Source organism: Protopterus annectens, chromosome 1.part1 (genome assembly GCF_019279795.1).
Source record: "Protopterus annectens isolate FY-2018-M chromosome 1.part1, PAN1.0, whole genome shotgun sequence".
Classification (NCBI taxonomy): Eukaryota; Metazoa; Chordata; order Ceratodontiformes; family Protopteridae; genus Protopterus; species Protopterus annectens.
Genome location: NC_056726.1, coordinates 1,556,546,761 through 1,556,560,433, shown reverse-complemented (window position 1 = coordinate 1,556,560,433; position 13,673 = coordinate 1,556,546,761). Strand labels below are relative to the sequence as shown.

At 46.1% G+C, this 13,673-nt stretch overlaps 1 protein-coding gene across 1 annotated transcript in view; it reads left to right on the top strand.

Moving 5' to 3' along the window:
* The window catches only part of SRRM1 (serine and arginine repetitive matrix 1), a gene marked incomplete in the record, with an annotated part of 1,602,281 nt that overhangs the window by 1,477,163 nt on the left and 111,445 nt on the right, over nt 1-13,673 (top strand).

Below are 13,673 nucleotides of genomic sequence, written 5' to 3'. Positions count from 1 at the left end.
TCTCATTATCAGTTCTCTGCATTGCCCTTTGGCTTATCTACTGTATTCACAAAGATTCTGGCTCCAGTGATAGCTTACTTCAGGCTACAAGGAATTCAAATCTATCCTTACTTAGACGACTGCCTGATTTTGGCTCAAGAAAAGGAAGACCTTCTACAGCATCTGGAATATGTTATAGCAGTGCTAAGATGCCTAGGGTATTCTGTGAACGAAATAAAGTCCAGTCTAGTACCCTCTCAAGACATGTGCTTTCTGGGTGTGAGACTGAATACAGCAGCCCAGATGGCCTTTGGACAAACAAATGAGTCTATCACTTTACTTCCATCAACTATCTCATCAGTCCGTGCTGACTGCAGGGACAGTCCTTCAAGCATTAGGGTTCATGGCATCTTGTATTCTGGTGCTTCCCAATGCCAAACTGCATATGAGGAAGTTACAATGGTATCTCAAAATGTATGGACACAGCACTGCCAGGATTTGGACACTGTCATTCACATAATACCTTGCCTTCAAAGAGAATTTTGTGGTGGGCTCAGGAATGTCACCTAAACAAGGGACTCTCTGTGACCCGGCCAGAGGCAAGTCAGATTTTAACGACAGATGCCTCGGACATTGCTTGGGGAGCTCATCTAAACGGACAGTGGATACAAGACAAGTGGCCTGCCAGACTACAGCATCTACATATCAACATGAAGGAGATGTTAGCAGTCCAGTTCGCATTACTGGCTTTCAAGGAGTTACTTCTTCCAGGACAGGTGTTGATTCTAACAGACAACACAACTGTCATGTGGTACATCAACAAGCAAGGGGAACACATTCTTATCCTCTATGCAGGCAAGCAATGATTTTATGGGAGACGCTAAGCTTGCAACTAACTCTTCAGGCAAGGTTTCTGCCAGGAGCACAGAACTCCTTAGCAGATGTGTTAAGCAGACAAATCATGGATCCCCACGAGTGGAAACTGGATCTTCATGTATTTCAGAAATTGACAGTGTCATGGGGAACTCCAGACATAGATCTGTTCGCTTCTCCACTAAACCACCAGCTGCCAAAGTATTGCACAAAGGGGTTTCATCACACAGCTTGGAAAGTGGATGCTCTGTCTTTCAGTTGGGAATACCTTCATGTGTATGCCTTTCCACCTCTGCCTCTTCTTCCAAAGGTACTATTAAAGGTCAGACAAGACAGGCCAAGGATGATTTTGATAGCTCCAGATTGGCCTCGGCAACACTGGTACCCACTAAGCCTCCATGGCCTTTACCTCTGATTCCTCATCTGTTATCTCAGAAGGACGGTCATCTGCTCAATGTCAAGCTTCACTCTCTTCATCTAACAGCCTGGCATATTCTGTGTTCTCAACTTCCTCAACAAGTTTTAAATGTGATTATGGAAGCAAGACCTAGTACAAGGAAAGCAGCAAAATGGAAGAGATTTTATTTTGGAGTACAGCAAAGAATTTGGAGATTTCTGAGCCTAATTTGAGTGTGGCTCTTCAATATCTTACTGAGTTATTGGACAAAGGGTTGTCCTTCTCTTCTATTAAGATTCATGCTGCAGCAATTTCAGCTCACTATGATTATCCTTTGTTCAAGCAGTTTCTTAGGGGGCAAAAATATAAGACCCCTCCTACTCCTGCTTGGGATCTCAATTATGTGTTGGAAAAACTTACTCTACAACCTTTTGAGCCTGCAGCTACTGCTGAATTGAAATACTTGTCATGGAAGACTGCTTTTCTGTTGGCTATTACTTCTGCAAGGAGGGTGTCTGAGTTGCAGGCCCTTATGGCAGTAGAGCCCTTTTGGTTTTCCATAAGGATAGGGTATCATTTAATCCTTCCTTTATGCCTAAGGTGGTTTCTAGTGTGGCTTTAAACCAAACTATTCATTTAGACCCTCAAAATAAAGGAAAGATTTTGCACACTTTAGATGTACACAGGCAACTGCGTTATTATTTAAGCAGGACTAAGGATTTTAGGCAGTCTCAGCAGTTGTTTGTTTCTTTTGCTTTGAATTCACAGGGCAAGCCTGTGTCGAAACAAACTATTTCTAGGTGGATTGGCTTTTGCATTGCATTTTGTTATTCCCATCATGGCAAGGAGATTCCAGCTGGGATTAGGCCTCATTCCACTAGCCACTTCAACAGCATTTCTAAGGGTGGCAACTAAGGATATTTTGGAAGCAGCTACTTGGAGTTCTGTGCATACTTTCTCTAAGCATTATCACCTTCCTATCTACTCTAAGTCTAGGGCTGGTTTTGCCACAGCTGTTTTGCAAGGCATGTTGTCAGCTCCTCCTTCTTTATGATTTGCCAGCCTCCCTTACCTCTGCTTTGGGATTCTACCCAATAGTAAGGACTGCAGCAATGGAAAGCGGAGAACATAGTACACTTTTGTACCTACCATAAATGTAGATGTTCGAGGAGGATTCCATTCCCTCTGTGTTTAGGGGTGGTTATGTAGGTGAGTTTACATGCTTCTATTTTTGTATATATTCTTGTATATATTATGCGTGTTTTGGTGCAGGTATTTTGGGCCTTGTCTTTTAGGGTCTTCTGACATCTGGGGCAAGAAAAGACTGAGGATACCCAATAGTAAGGACTGCAGCAATGGAATCCTCGAACATCTACATTTATGGTAGGTACAAAACTGTACTTTTTTGTTCTCTGAGTGGTATCCTTTCTCTGTGCTAGTTTGACACAGTTTTCCTATTTAGCGTACGTCTCAGTTTGTGTTAGGACCTTTTTCCAGTTTTCAGTAGGATAGTATATTGTGTACAGTGTCGTTTACTATTATTGGGTAGTTTTTGCCTGCTGTTTAAATTTACAATTTGTGGTATTTTTTTTTACTTAGCTTCTTTCCTGTTTCCCAGCAGCTAAGTCCATTTATGTTAGAGGACCTAGTCCTCTATTTACCTTTTCTGGTGTTTTTTCCTCAACAGGGCTAGGCCCGGTTAAGTTAGAGGACCTAGTCTTCGGTTGTGTTTTTGTGTGTAGTTTTCTTACAGGGTGAGGTCCGTTTAAGTTAGAAGACCTTGTCTTATCTTCTGTCTTTATAGAACTTCTGTTTGTGCTAAGCATGTCGAAGGAGTCCAAAGGTCATAAACCTTCGGGTTATAAAAAGTGCCTTAAGTGCTCCCAAAAAATGTCAGTTGCTGATGAGCATAGTAATTGCGTTTCTTGCCTCGGAGCTGTTCATCTACAGGAAAATTTTTCTTTCCGTCACTCCTTCAGCTCCAGAGTTCTCCAAGAAAGAAATAACAAATTAATACTGAAAGGTCTCTAATCCTTCTTTCGAGGAGGACTTGGCCATTTCTTCATCATCCTCCAAGTCTCCCTCCTCAAAGAAAGAGAAGGTCAAGTTGGCAAAGAGACATTCTCCTGCACCGACTGTTTTGTCTGGACCTCCTCAGAAAACATTAAAATTGGATAAGCCTTCTACCTCTTCGGCTCCACTGTCCTCTGAGCCACTCGAGTTTATCTATGTTGACACTGCAGTGTTGGCCCCAAGTCTTTTGGAGCCAACTACTGAAAAATTGCATCGGAGCCAGTCTAGAGAGCTATTGCCAATCTTCCCATCTGTACGATCTCACATATTACAGAGATTGTCATCCAGAGCCTCCAAGAGCCTTTCGGAAGAGGATGTAGAGAGAGTAGTGCTTAGACTTTTGAAGTAGTCTGCTTTACCAAAATTGTTGCTGGCTCCGACCCAGTTGATTCCGGAGCCATCTAAGACCATTCTCCCTGATGTTCATCATGCATACAGCTGCAGTCATAACAGATGGGTTCTCCTGCCGTCAGGCGGGTCCTCGGTCGGCCGAATTCCAAAGTCTAGGTCCGGCGTCAGTTGTCTTCGCTTCTTCCCTGACGTCAGTGCGACATGGGTATAAAAGAACCAGCCGATGCTGGTTTTCTTCAGTCTTTCTTGCCGTGCGGTGCCTGAAACAGAAGCAGTTTGCAAGTGCCGGTCGGCCAGCTCCTGATATTACGAAAAATTTGCAACCGAAGTCTTCTTGAAAGCTAAGTACCCCGTTGGGGAAACTTTTCTTGCCTCAGACCGATGTCAGACAAAGTTAATAATTGTATTTCATGTGGGAAGCAAATACCGCATAAGGATTTTCATTCCCTCTGCATTCCTTGCTTAGGCCCAGACCACGACGTCTTGGTCTGTCGTTTTTGTGCTACATTCAACAAACGCACTATTAAGCGTCGGGCGGAGTTCGCCCAGCATTATTTTGGCAAAAAATTTAACTATATTACGTCGTCTGATACTCCGACTCCAGTTTTGTCTAAAAAACGCAAAGATAAGGACCGACACACGAGGTCCGCGGCCTCAACAGACACCCCGCCAAAGCCGACTACAGGTGATCCGGTTCTCAGTGAGGCGCCTACGCAGCCCCTGCCTCCCGACGACGCTTCATTGGCAGTGTCTTCTGTGCCCGAGGTCGCAGGCTCCTCGGCCCACACCCTGACTACAGATACCAAAGCCACTCTTGGTGGTGAATCTCAAAATGTAGACAGGTCTGCCTCCTCTCAAGGTGTCTTCAGACCTTCCTCTTCTTTTTCCATCAAGGCTTTCAGTAAGTCTAAAGCAGCCATGCATTCTAAGAGACAAGTTACACAGGGCCCTTCTCCAGGCCCCATGCCTAAAAAACAGATGCTTAAAATGGCTGAGGATTTAATTACTCTTATCAGGGGTTCACAACCCCCCCCCCCCCGGACAAAAGGCCCAGAGTGGTGGAGGAAGAATCCCCCTCCTCTGACCAGGCCTCCATTATTTCAGAGCACTCTGATGAGCAAGAACATTCTTACTCCCCTTTTGAGGTTTCTGATGCAGAGGAGTCCATTCCCTCTGTCTCCCCCCCAGAGGATTACTCATTTGGGGAAACCTTGCATACCTTAAGGGAACACTTCCACTGGGAAGGCCAAGAGTACTCAGATTCCAAGAAAAGGCGTAGGGATTTTCTCTTGCTACCTCAGCACAGGCCTCTGGCTATACCTCCTGTCTTAGACATACTAGATGATGTGTACTCGGAGGCCTGCCTTAACCCGGATTCCTTACCTCCAGCCCCAGTCAAGCCGGACAGGTACTACCGGGTTCCTGACTCTCACCAATTTTTATACAAAAGCCGTGCGGCTGACCCAGAAACTATTTCACAGGGTCCCAAGGGAATTAAGGCCGCCACTGCTAAAAATCCATTACCTTCCGAGAGAGATTCCAGATCCTTAGAAAGATGGGGGAAAAAGGTATACACCTCGGCCACCTTAACCATGAGGGCATTAAACTGCCAGTTCCATATGCTAAAGTACCAACAGTTTCTGTTATCACAGTTGAGAAGCAAAATGTCACAACCTAAACAACCAGACTTGAAGGAGTTGCAGGATTTGATGCATAGTGCAGAACAAGTGGGTAAACATACCTTGCAATGTGGTTTTGATGCTCTAGAGGCCTCATGTAGAGCTGCTGTTACAGGATCAGTCATACGTAGACATGCCTGGCTCAAGGAGCAAACCTTACCAGATCATGTCAAAGCTAAACTACTAGATGCCCTCTACAAAGGATGTATTATTTGGTGTTAAAGCTGAGGAGGTATTAAAGAAAATGGAGGAAAAGGCTAAATCAATGCAAACAGTGAAAGATTTTCTACAGGTACAGCCTCCACGTTTCAGTAGAAATTGGCCTTCCAAAAATTGGTCCTTTCCAGCCACGGACAGACCCCAAAGAGGTAGATACAGGCGCCCGAGGGGCAGAGGGCAATCTCAAGGATCGTTTAGAGGCAGACAATGGCAAGCTCCTACACAAAGAGGTGGTGAGGATAGTTCGCAGCCATTCAGAAAGCAAGCCCAATGACTTTCCCCTTTGCATGCCAAGCAAGGCTCAAATGGCAGCACCCTTAGGCGGAAAACTGGCATTATTTTCAAAAAATTGGCATATTGTCACAAAAGACAAATGGATCCTGGACATTATAAACAGAGGCTACAGATTCCATTTTCACACCCCTTCCAAAAATGAGAGACATGCCAAACCTGCCACACAATCAAAGGGCAGAGGCACAAAGACAAATTTCAGATCTCATGTACATGAAAGCTATTCAAGAGGTACCTACTCACGAACAAGGGCAAGGTTTTTATTCCAGACTATTCCTGGTACCAAGGAAGGGAAAAGATTGGAGACCTATTTTGGACCTATCCATCCTAAACACATTTTTACTCATACCAAAATTCAAGATGCTCACATTACAGCAGCTTCTTCCCATGCTGGGCAAGGAGTCTTGGCTGGTAACATTGGACCTCAAGGAGGCATACCTGCATGTCCCAGTCAGACAAAATTGCAGAAGATACCTCAGATTTCATGCAGGTTCAGCCCATTATCAATTCTCTGCGTTGCCCTTTGGCTTATCTACTGCGCCCAGAGTATTCACGAAATGCCTGGCATCAGTAATTGCCTACTGCAGACTTCAAGGGATACAAATATACCCATATTTGGACGACTGCCTGATCCAAGCGGACAGCAAGCACATACTTCTGAAACATCTGGCTTTTGTAATAATGTTGTTGAATTCTCTGGGATACACAGTCAACAAAAAGAAATCAAGGCTAATACCCTCTCAGAAAATAATTTTCCTGGGTGCCAACTTGGACACAAACACTCAGATGACCTGCCTCACACCAGAGAAGCAGGGGCAACTAACTCAATACTTCAGAACACTAGCAAATTTCACCAGGCTGACTGCAAGGAAAATCCTGCAGGCTCTGGGATTCATGGCATCTTGCATCCTACTAATCCCATGTGCAAAGCTGCATATGAGGAAACTTCAATGGTACCTGAAAAACCTATGGTCTCAACACAGCCACAGTTTGAAAACAATAATGCCACTAATTCCATGTCTTCAAAAGGAATTTCTGTGGTGGGCTCAAGCATGCCAAACAAACACAGGTCTCCCATTCTGCAAGCCTCAAGCAAATCAAGTCATCACAACAGACGCCTCGGACTACGCCTGGGGGGCGCACATGACAGATCGGTGCATTCAGGGCAAATGGTCCCAAAAAGAAAAGCACCTTCACATCAATCAAAAGGAAATGCTAGCAGTAATAAATGCTATTATAGCTTTCAAAGACCTTCTGCATCCAGGTCAACTATTGATAAGGACAGACAACACCACAGTAATGTGGTACATAAACAAGCAGGGAGGAACCCATTCATACCCCCTATGCAGGCTGACCATGTCACTTTGGAACATGGCCCTGGAATTACAAATCGAACTTCAAGCACAGTACTTGCCAGGCAAGGAAAACACGCTGGCAGACAACTTAAGCAGAAATATGACACATCCACATGAATGGAAGTTGCATCCTCAAGTTTTTACAGAGATAGTTCAAGCATGGGGAAGGCCAGACATAGATCTCTTTGCCTCCCACAAAAATCACCAATTGACAAAATTCTGCTCAAGGACTTTTCATCCAAAGGCCTGGAGAGTGGACGCACTCTTTCAGTTGGACAACAATGACAGTTTATGCCTTTCCACCTCTTCCTCTGCTGCCCAAAGTTCTATTAAAAACCAGAGCAGACAGACCAAAGATGATTCATTGCTCCAGACTGGCCAAGACAGCACTGGTACCCACTCCTGAGGAGCCTGACGCATTCCCCTCCATGGACCCTACCTCTAATGCCTCTTCTTCTGACTCAGCACAACTTCAAAACTCTTCACAGTCAGCTGAAAACACTCAATCTGGCCGCATGGAAGATTCCTTAACATCACAACAGACCCTACTCTCCAAGGAGGTGCAGGATGTCATTTTGGAGGCCAGAAGGCCGTCTACTAGAAAAGCTTACTCCGCAAAATGGAAACAGTTTTGTGCCTGGAATGAGAAAAAGGGCCAGAATCCTGGAAAACAGAATTTACCTCAAATATTACAGTATCTCGCTGAGCTGCTAAGCGGTGGACTTTCATTCTCCTCCATCAAAATCCATGCCTCAGCCATTTCTGCAGAATACAACACTGATCCACCTTTATTCTCTCACCCCCTCTTAAGACAGTTCCTCAGAGGGGCTAAGAATATAAAACCCCCAAGGAAACAACCAATACCTGCTTGGGACCTCAATTTCATTCTAGAAAAGCTGACCTTGCCTCCTTCTGAGCCAGCTGCCTCAACAGATTTGCAATATTTGTCCTGGAAAACAGCTTTCCTTCTGGCTATCACCTCAGCTCGTAGGGTATCGGAACTACAAGTCCTCATGGCTGTGCAGCCTTTTATCATCTTCCATCAGGACAGAGTTTCCTTACAAACCAACCCGTCCTTTATGCCAAAGGTGGTATCCAGGGTAGCTTTGAATCAGGCTGTACTCTTACCTACCTTTTACCCTAATCCTCAAAACAAAGGGGAGAGACTACTACATTCCTTGGACATCCACATACAGCTGCGTTATTATTTGGACAGAACAAAGCCTTTCAGAAAATCAGAACAGCTCTTTGTGTCCTATGCTATAGGAGCTCAAGGGAAACCAATTTCCAAACAGACAATTTCAAAATGGATAGCCCACTGCATACGCTTTTGTTACTCTTTTCATGGTAAAACTGTACCTACAGGCATCAGATCTCACTCCACAAGGGCCACAGCTACCTCTGCAGCTTTCCTCAGAGGAGTTCCTACCAAAGATATTTTGGAAGCAGCCACTTGGAGTTCTGTGCATACCTTCTCCAAGCACTACCACCTACCATTATACTCCAAACCTAGAGCAGGCTTTGCCACTGCAGTCTTGCAGGGCATCCTGGCTCCTCCTAGTTCCACCTAGTGCCTACCACCCCTTTCTTAGCTGTGGGATTCTACCCATCTGTTATGACTGCAGCTGTATGCACGATGAACATAGTACAGTTTTGTACCTACCATAAATGTAGATGTTCGAGTGCTAATACAGCTGCAGTCCAGGTTTCCCTCCCTCCTTCCCCTCTTGGGACAGGCCTTTTGGCTAACACCTCCTCATACAACCTGATTGGGGTATTCATTTATGGTGTATTTGCTTGCAACTACTGTATTTTGATTATATGGCATTGCTTTATTACACAAATTTATGTATTGCCTTCCTTCTGGGGGCACCTGACATCTGGGGCAAGAAAAACTGAAGAAAATGGCGTCTGCTGGTTCTTTTATACCCCTGTCGCACTGACGTCAGGGAAGAAGCGACGACAACCGACGCCGGACCTAGACTTTGGAATTCGGCCGACCGAGGACCCGCCTGATGGCAGGAGAACCCATCTGTTATGACTGCAGCTGTGTTAGCACTCGAACATCTACATTTATGGTAGGTACAAAACTGTACTTTGCTGTTCCTCCTCCAAACCGTGTTGGTCCTTTGGAACTGGAGTTTTCGGTGCCACCTGCTGTGAAATTAGAAGTTATGTACTCACCATAACGTTCCATCTGAGTAGGTGTATTCATTTGTCTGCAACCTGTGGGTTATGGATCCGATATCGGATCCGAATCGAACCGACATCCAGCTCCAGCTATGGCCTCTCAGCTCCTCTCTCCCCTCACCCCCCCTGCTCTCTACCCTCCGCCCCCACCTCAGATCGAGGTTGCCACACAATACTAAAAAAAGGGCAACAAGGAATATGCAGGAAACTGAAAACCCTTGGTTCCAGCACCCCTTGTGGCTGTCTCGGAGCAGAGTTCTGCTCCGACACCTTCAGGACCGTCCTTGGTGTCTAGGAGCCGAAGCTCACCAGTCAGCCGTGACAGTGACACTTCGACCCGAACCTCCTTGGTGCCGAGCCTACCTCTCGGTGCGTCGGCTAGGTTGAGCTCAGAGCCGGTCGCTTTGGAGCCGAGGACTACCTCTGTTTCCTCAGAACTGGGGCTGTTTTCTGAGCCGGAGATATCTGCATTCGAGATGATGAGCATGCTGTCTCGGTCATCAGCTCTGCACAAGGGTACTGATACTCTTCCCCCTCAGGCACCGACCTCTGTCTCAGCACCTTCTCTCGCTCTCTCTCTCTCGACACAAAGACCCGCAGTCTTAGGAGCCCCCATTGGGTGGCCCCCAGTCTTCCAAGACCTCCCCAGAATACCCTTCTGAGGAGCCCCCTCGGAAGACAACATGCAAGAGGAAGCATGTAGACTCCCCAGATGAGTCCATCCCCTCGGACACTGACCTCGAGGAGTCAGAAGGGTCCCCCAGGTCATCTTCTGATATCATCTCCTTTGTAGATATCTTAGAGATAATAAAGCAGAGAGGCGGCTGGCCCACTGTCACTCCTTATGAGAAGTCAGTGTACCTGAAGATTTTCGGGTCTCAACCTTCAACCTCTTGGGTGTCTCCACCTTTTGATGAGCTCCTGGACCTAGTTAGTCAAAAGGTGTGAGAAACCCCTGATGCCGTGGAACCAGTCCCCAGAAGACTCAACAAATTTCTCTCAGCCCCCAAAGAGAAAGACTTCTTGACCAAAGGTGTGCTTGTAGATGCCATGGTGGTGGCAGCAGCCGCAAAGAAGGAACTAGCAGAGACTTCTACATCTGTCCATCCACCGAACAGTGAGTCTCGAACGATGGATAGATATGGGAAGCATATCTTCTTTTCAGTGGTTTTACTCTTAGATCGCTGAATTACCTCACAGATTTCACTAGGCTTCAAAGAGATCTCCTAAGTGAGCTAGGAGATACTGTCCAAGGTGCATCAACTGAAGGAGTCCCTGAGAAAGCTACTACTCAGTTGTCCACCTTAAACCCCATTGTTAACTTCTCCATGAGGCTGATGATCTATGCAGCAGATGGAGTGAGTAGGGCAGCAGGTTCAGGGATTTCCCTTAGGAGACGCTCCTGGATGTGCTTATGCAATTTTGCGGAGCCCTTCAAATCTACTTTTACCAATGCCCCCTTCAGTTCCTCTTTGTTTGGAACAAAGGTATAAGATGCACTCACCAGTTGCGAACAGGAAGGGAAAACTCTCTGCCATGGGAGTACATTTTACCGTCCCTTCTAGACCATACCCCAAGGGTTAGAGAGGCGGAAAAATGTGGTTCAAGAAATCCCAGACGCACAGGGTGATTCCTCCTTCAGAGGCAGGGAAGGAGGAGCTAATAGTAGATGTCACCCTAGAGGCAGGGGGGAGTCCGCAAAAACAGGGTGGCCTTGATTCCTTTCGTGGCCGTCCATAAAAGCGCTCCTGATGTGGGGCCCAGCTACGATTCTCTGGAGCCAGTCGGTGATCACTTATCTTTGTATCCAGAAGCCTGGCTCAACATCACCCAAGACAAGTGGGTACAAAGAATAATCACCAGAGGATACTCCATACCCTTTTTTCTTCCACCCTACACCCCCAAGAAGATCCCAGATGTTCCACCCAATCACAGGGATCAAGCAACATAGAAGTTCAAAATTTGCTTTCAAAGAGAGTTATCCAAACCATCCTCGCAGACCAGATAGGATTTGGAACTTACTCCAGATTCTTTTTAGTGCCAAAACGAACAGGGGACTGGAGGCCCATTTTTTGGACCTCAGTAAACTAAACGAATCAGTAAAGAAATCCAAATTCCAAATGGTAACCCTGCAGTCTATTCTTCCTCTATTAGGGAAAGACAGCTGGATGTGCTCCATAGACCTCCAAGATGCGTACTACCACATCAAAATGGACAGGGCATCGAGGAGTCATCTACGCTTCCGGCTGGGAGCCAGTCATTACCAATTTCGTGCCCTGCCCTTTGGTCTCACCACAGCCCCCCCCAGGGTGTTCAAATGCATAGCGGTAGTGACAGCTCATTGAGACGCTGTGGATTCCAAGTCTTTCCATACCTGGACGACTGGCTCCTGACCGCCACCATCAGGCACCTACTCCTACAAGCCAGGGATTCGACCATCCACCTCTGTACCCAGCTAGGAATTATGATAAATTGGGAAAAGTCTGCCTTGTCGCCTTCTCAAGTTGTGACTTTTATAGGTGCAGAAATAGACACATTCGCCATGATGGCTCGTCTTCCTGCAGACAGAATTCAAAACCTCAGACAGCAGATATACAGCTTACGTCCTCAACAAAAAGTGAAGGCCAAGATGGTGCTGAAACTTTTAGGGACCATGGCTTCTACCATAACTCTAGGTCCACTAGCCAGTTTGCTTATGCAAATTCTTCAATGGCTACTTTTTTCCCAGTGGTCTCTTCAACAACTGCCTCTGTCTCATCATATTCTCATCACAGAATCTTGCAAAAAGGACCTTCGTTAGTAGATTCAGCTCGATCAGCTGATGACAGGAACACCCTTTCTTCCTCACCAGCCCATTGCTACTGTGACCACGGATGCTTCACAGATATGGGGGGGGGCATTATCCAGGCAGGACTGTCCAAGGCACATGGCAAGGTCATGAGGCTCACTTGCATATCAGTGTCCTAGAGATGAGAGCAGTACTGCTAGCGTTGCAAGCACTTCACAACTTTCTTCCTCTAGGGACGATAGCAATCCAATCAGACAATATGTCAGTGGTATGGTATCTAAACAAGCAAGGAGGAACCAGATCTTTACTCCCCTTTGTCAAGAGGCTCTTCGTGTTTGGCAGTGGGCGATATCTTCCCTGCGCTTTCTAGTAGCAACGCATATTCCAGGGACAACCATTGTGATAGCCGACAAGCTCAGCAGGGCAATCTTGATGCTGCACGAGTGGTCTCTGAATCAGAAAGTAGCGGAACAGATTTTCTGCAAATGGGGACAGCCTTGCTGCAATCAGTTTGCCAGTCCAATCAATGCCAAATGCAGCAGCTACTTCTTCCTTATCCCCCCTCCGGGGGAGTCATCGAGAGACGCACTTGTTCACAATTGGCCGCCGGGACTTCTTTATGCATTTCCCCCCTTTACGCTCATATCGAAAGTGATCCAGAAAGCAAAGTCCATGGGAAGCAAAATAATTCTAATCACTCCTTACTCCTTACTGGCCTCGTCAGATTTGGTTCCCCTTTCTCGGGCCTCATCTCCTACCCGATCCATGGACTCTGGACCCAGTTGCAGACCTCTTGACACGCGTCAGGTTCCCTTCACCCCTGCCTCCATACCCTCAACTTGACAGCGTGGCTGCTCCACTTCCATCCCTAGTCCAACTTTTTGATTTTTCACCTGCAGTTACCCATATCCTCACGTCTTCCCACAAACCTTCCACAAGGAATTTATACGTTATCAAATGGAGATGATTTTCTATCTGAGCAAAAGAGAAAAATGTAGATCTTACACAGCGTCCATCCCCTTGGTGTTAGAATTCCTAACTGAACTTTTCCATGAGAGATCAGCTGCTGCTACAGTTAAAGTTCAACTGGCAGCGATATCCAGTTTTCATTTGGGACAACATGAGTTTAATCTGTTGGCTCACAGATTGTGTAAAACTTTCCTTAAAGGCAGTAACTTACTGAGACCTCCCTTTCAAGAACCTGTATCTCCTTGGGACCTAAATTTCATTCTGTCCAAACTTACTTCCCCGCCTTTTGAACCCGCACATTCGTGTGAACTGAAGTTTCTGTCTTGGAAGACCATTTTTCTAGTAGCTATTACATCCGGTAGAAGGGTGTCAGAGTTGCAAGCACTGTCAGTCAAACCTCCTTACTTGAATTTTCATAGAGACAGAGTTTCCCTTCGTACAAACCCTTCCTTCATGCCCAAAGTTTGCTCTCAGTCTAATGTGAACCAAACTATCGAACTGCCTGTATT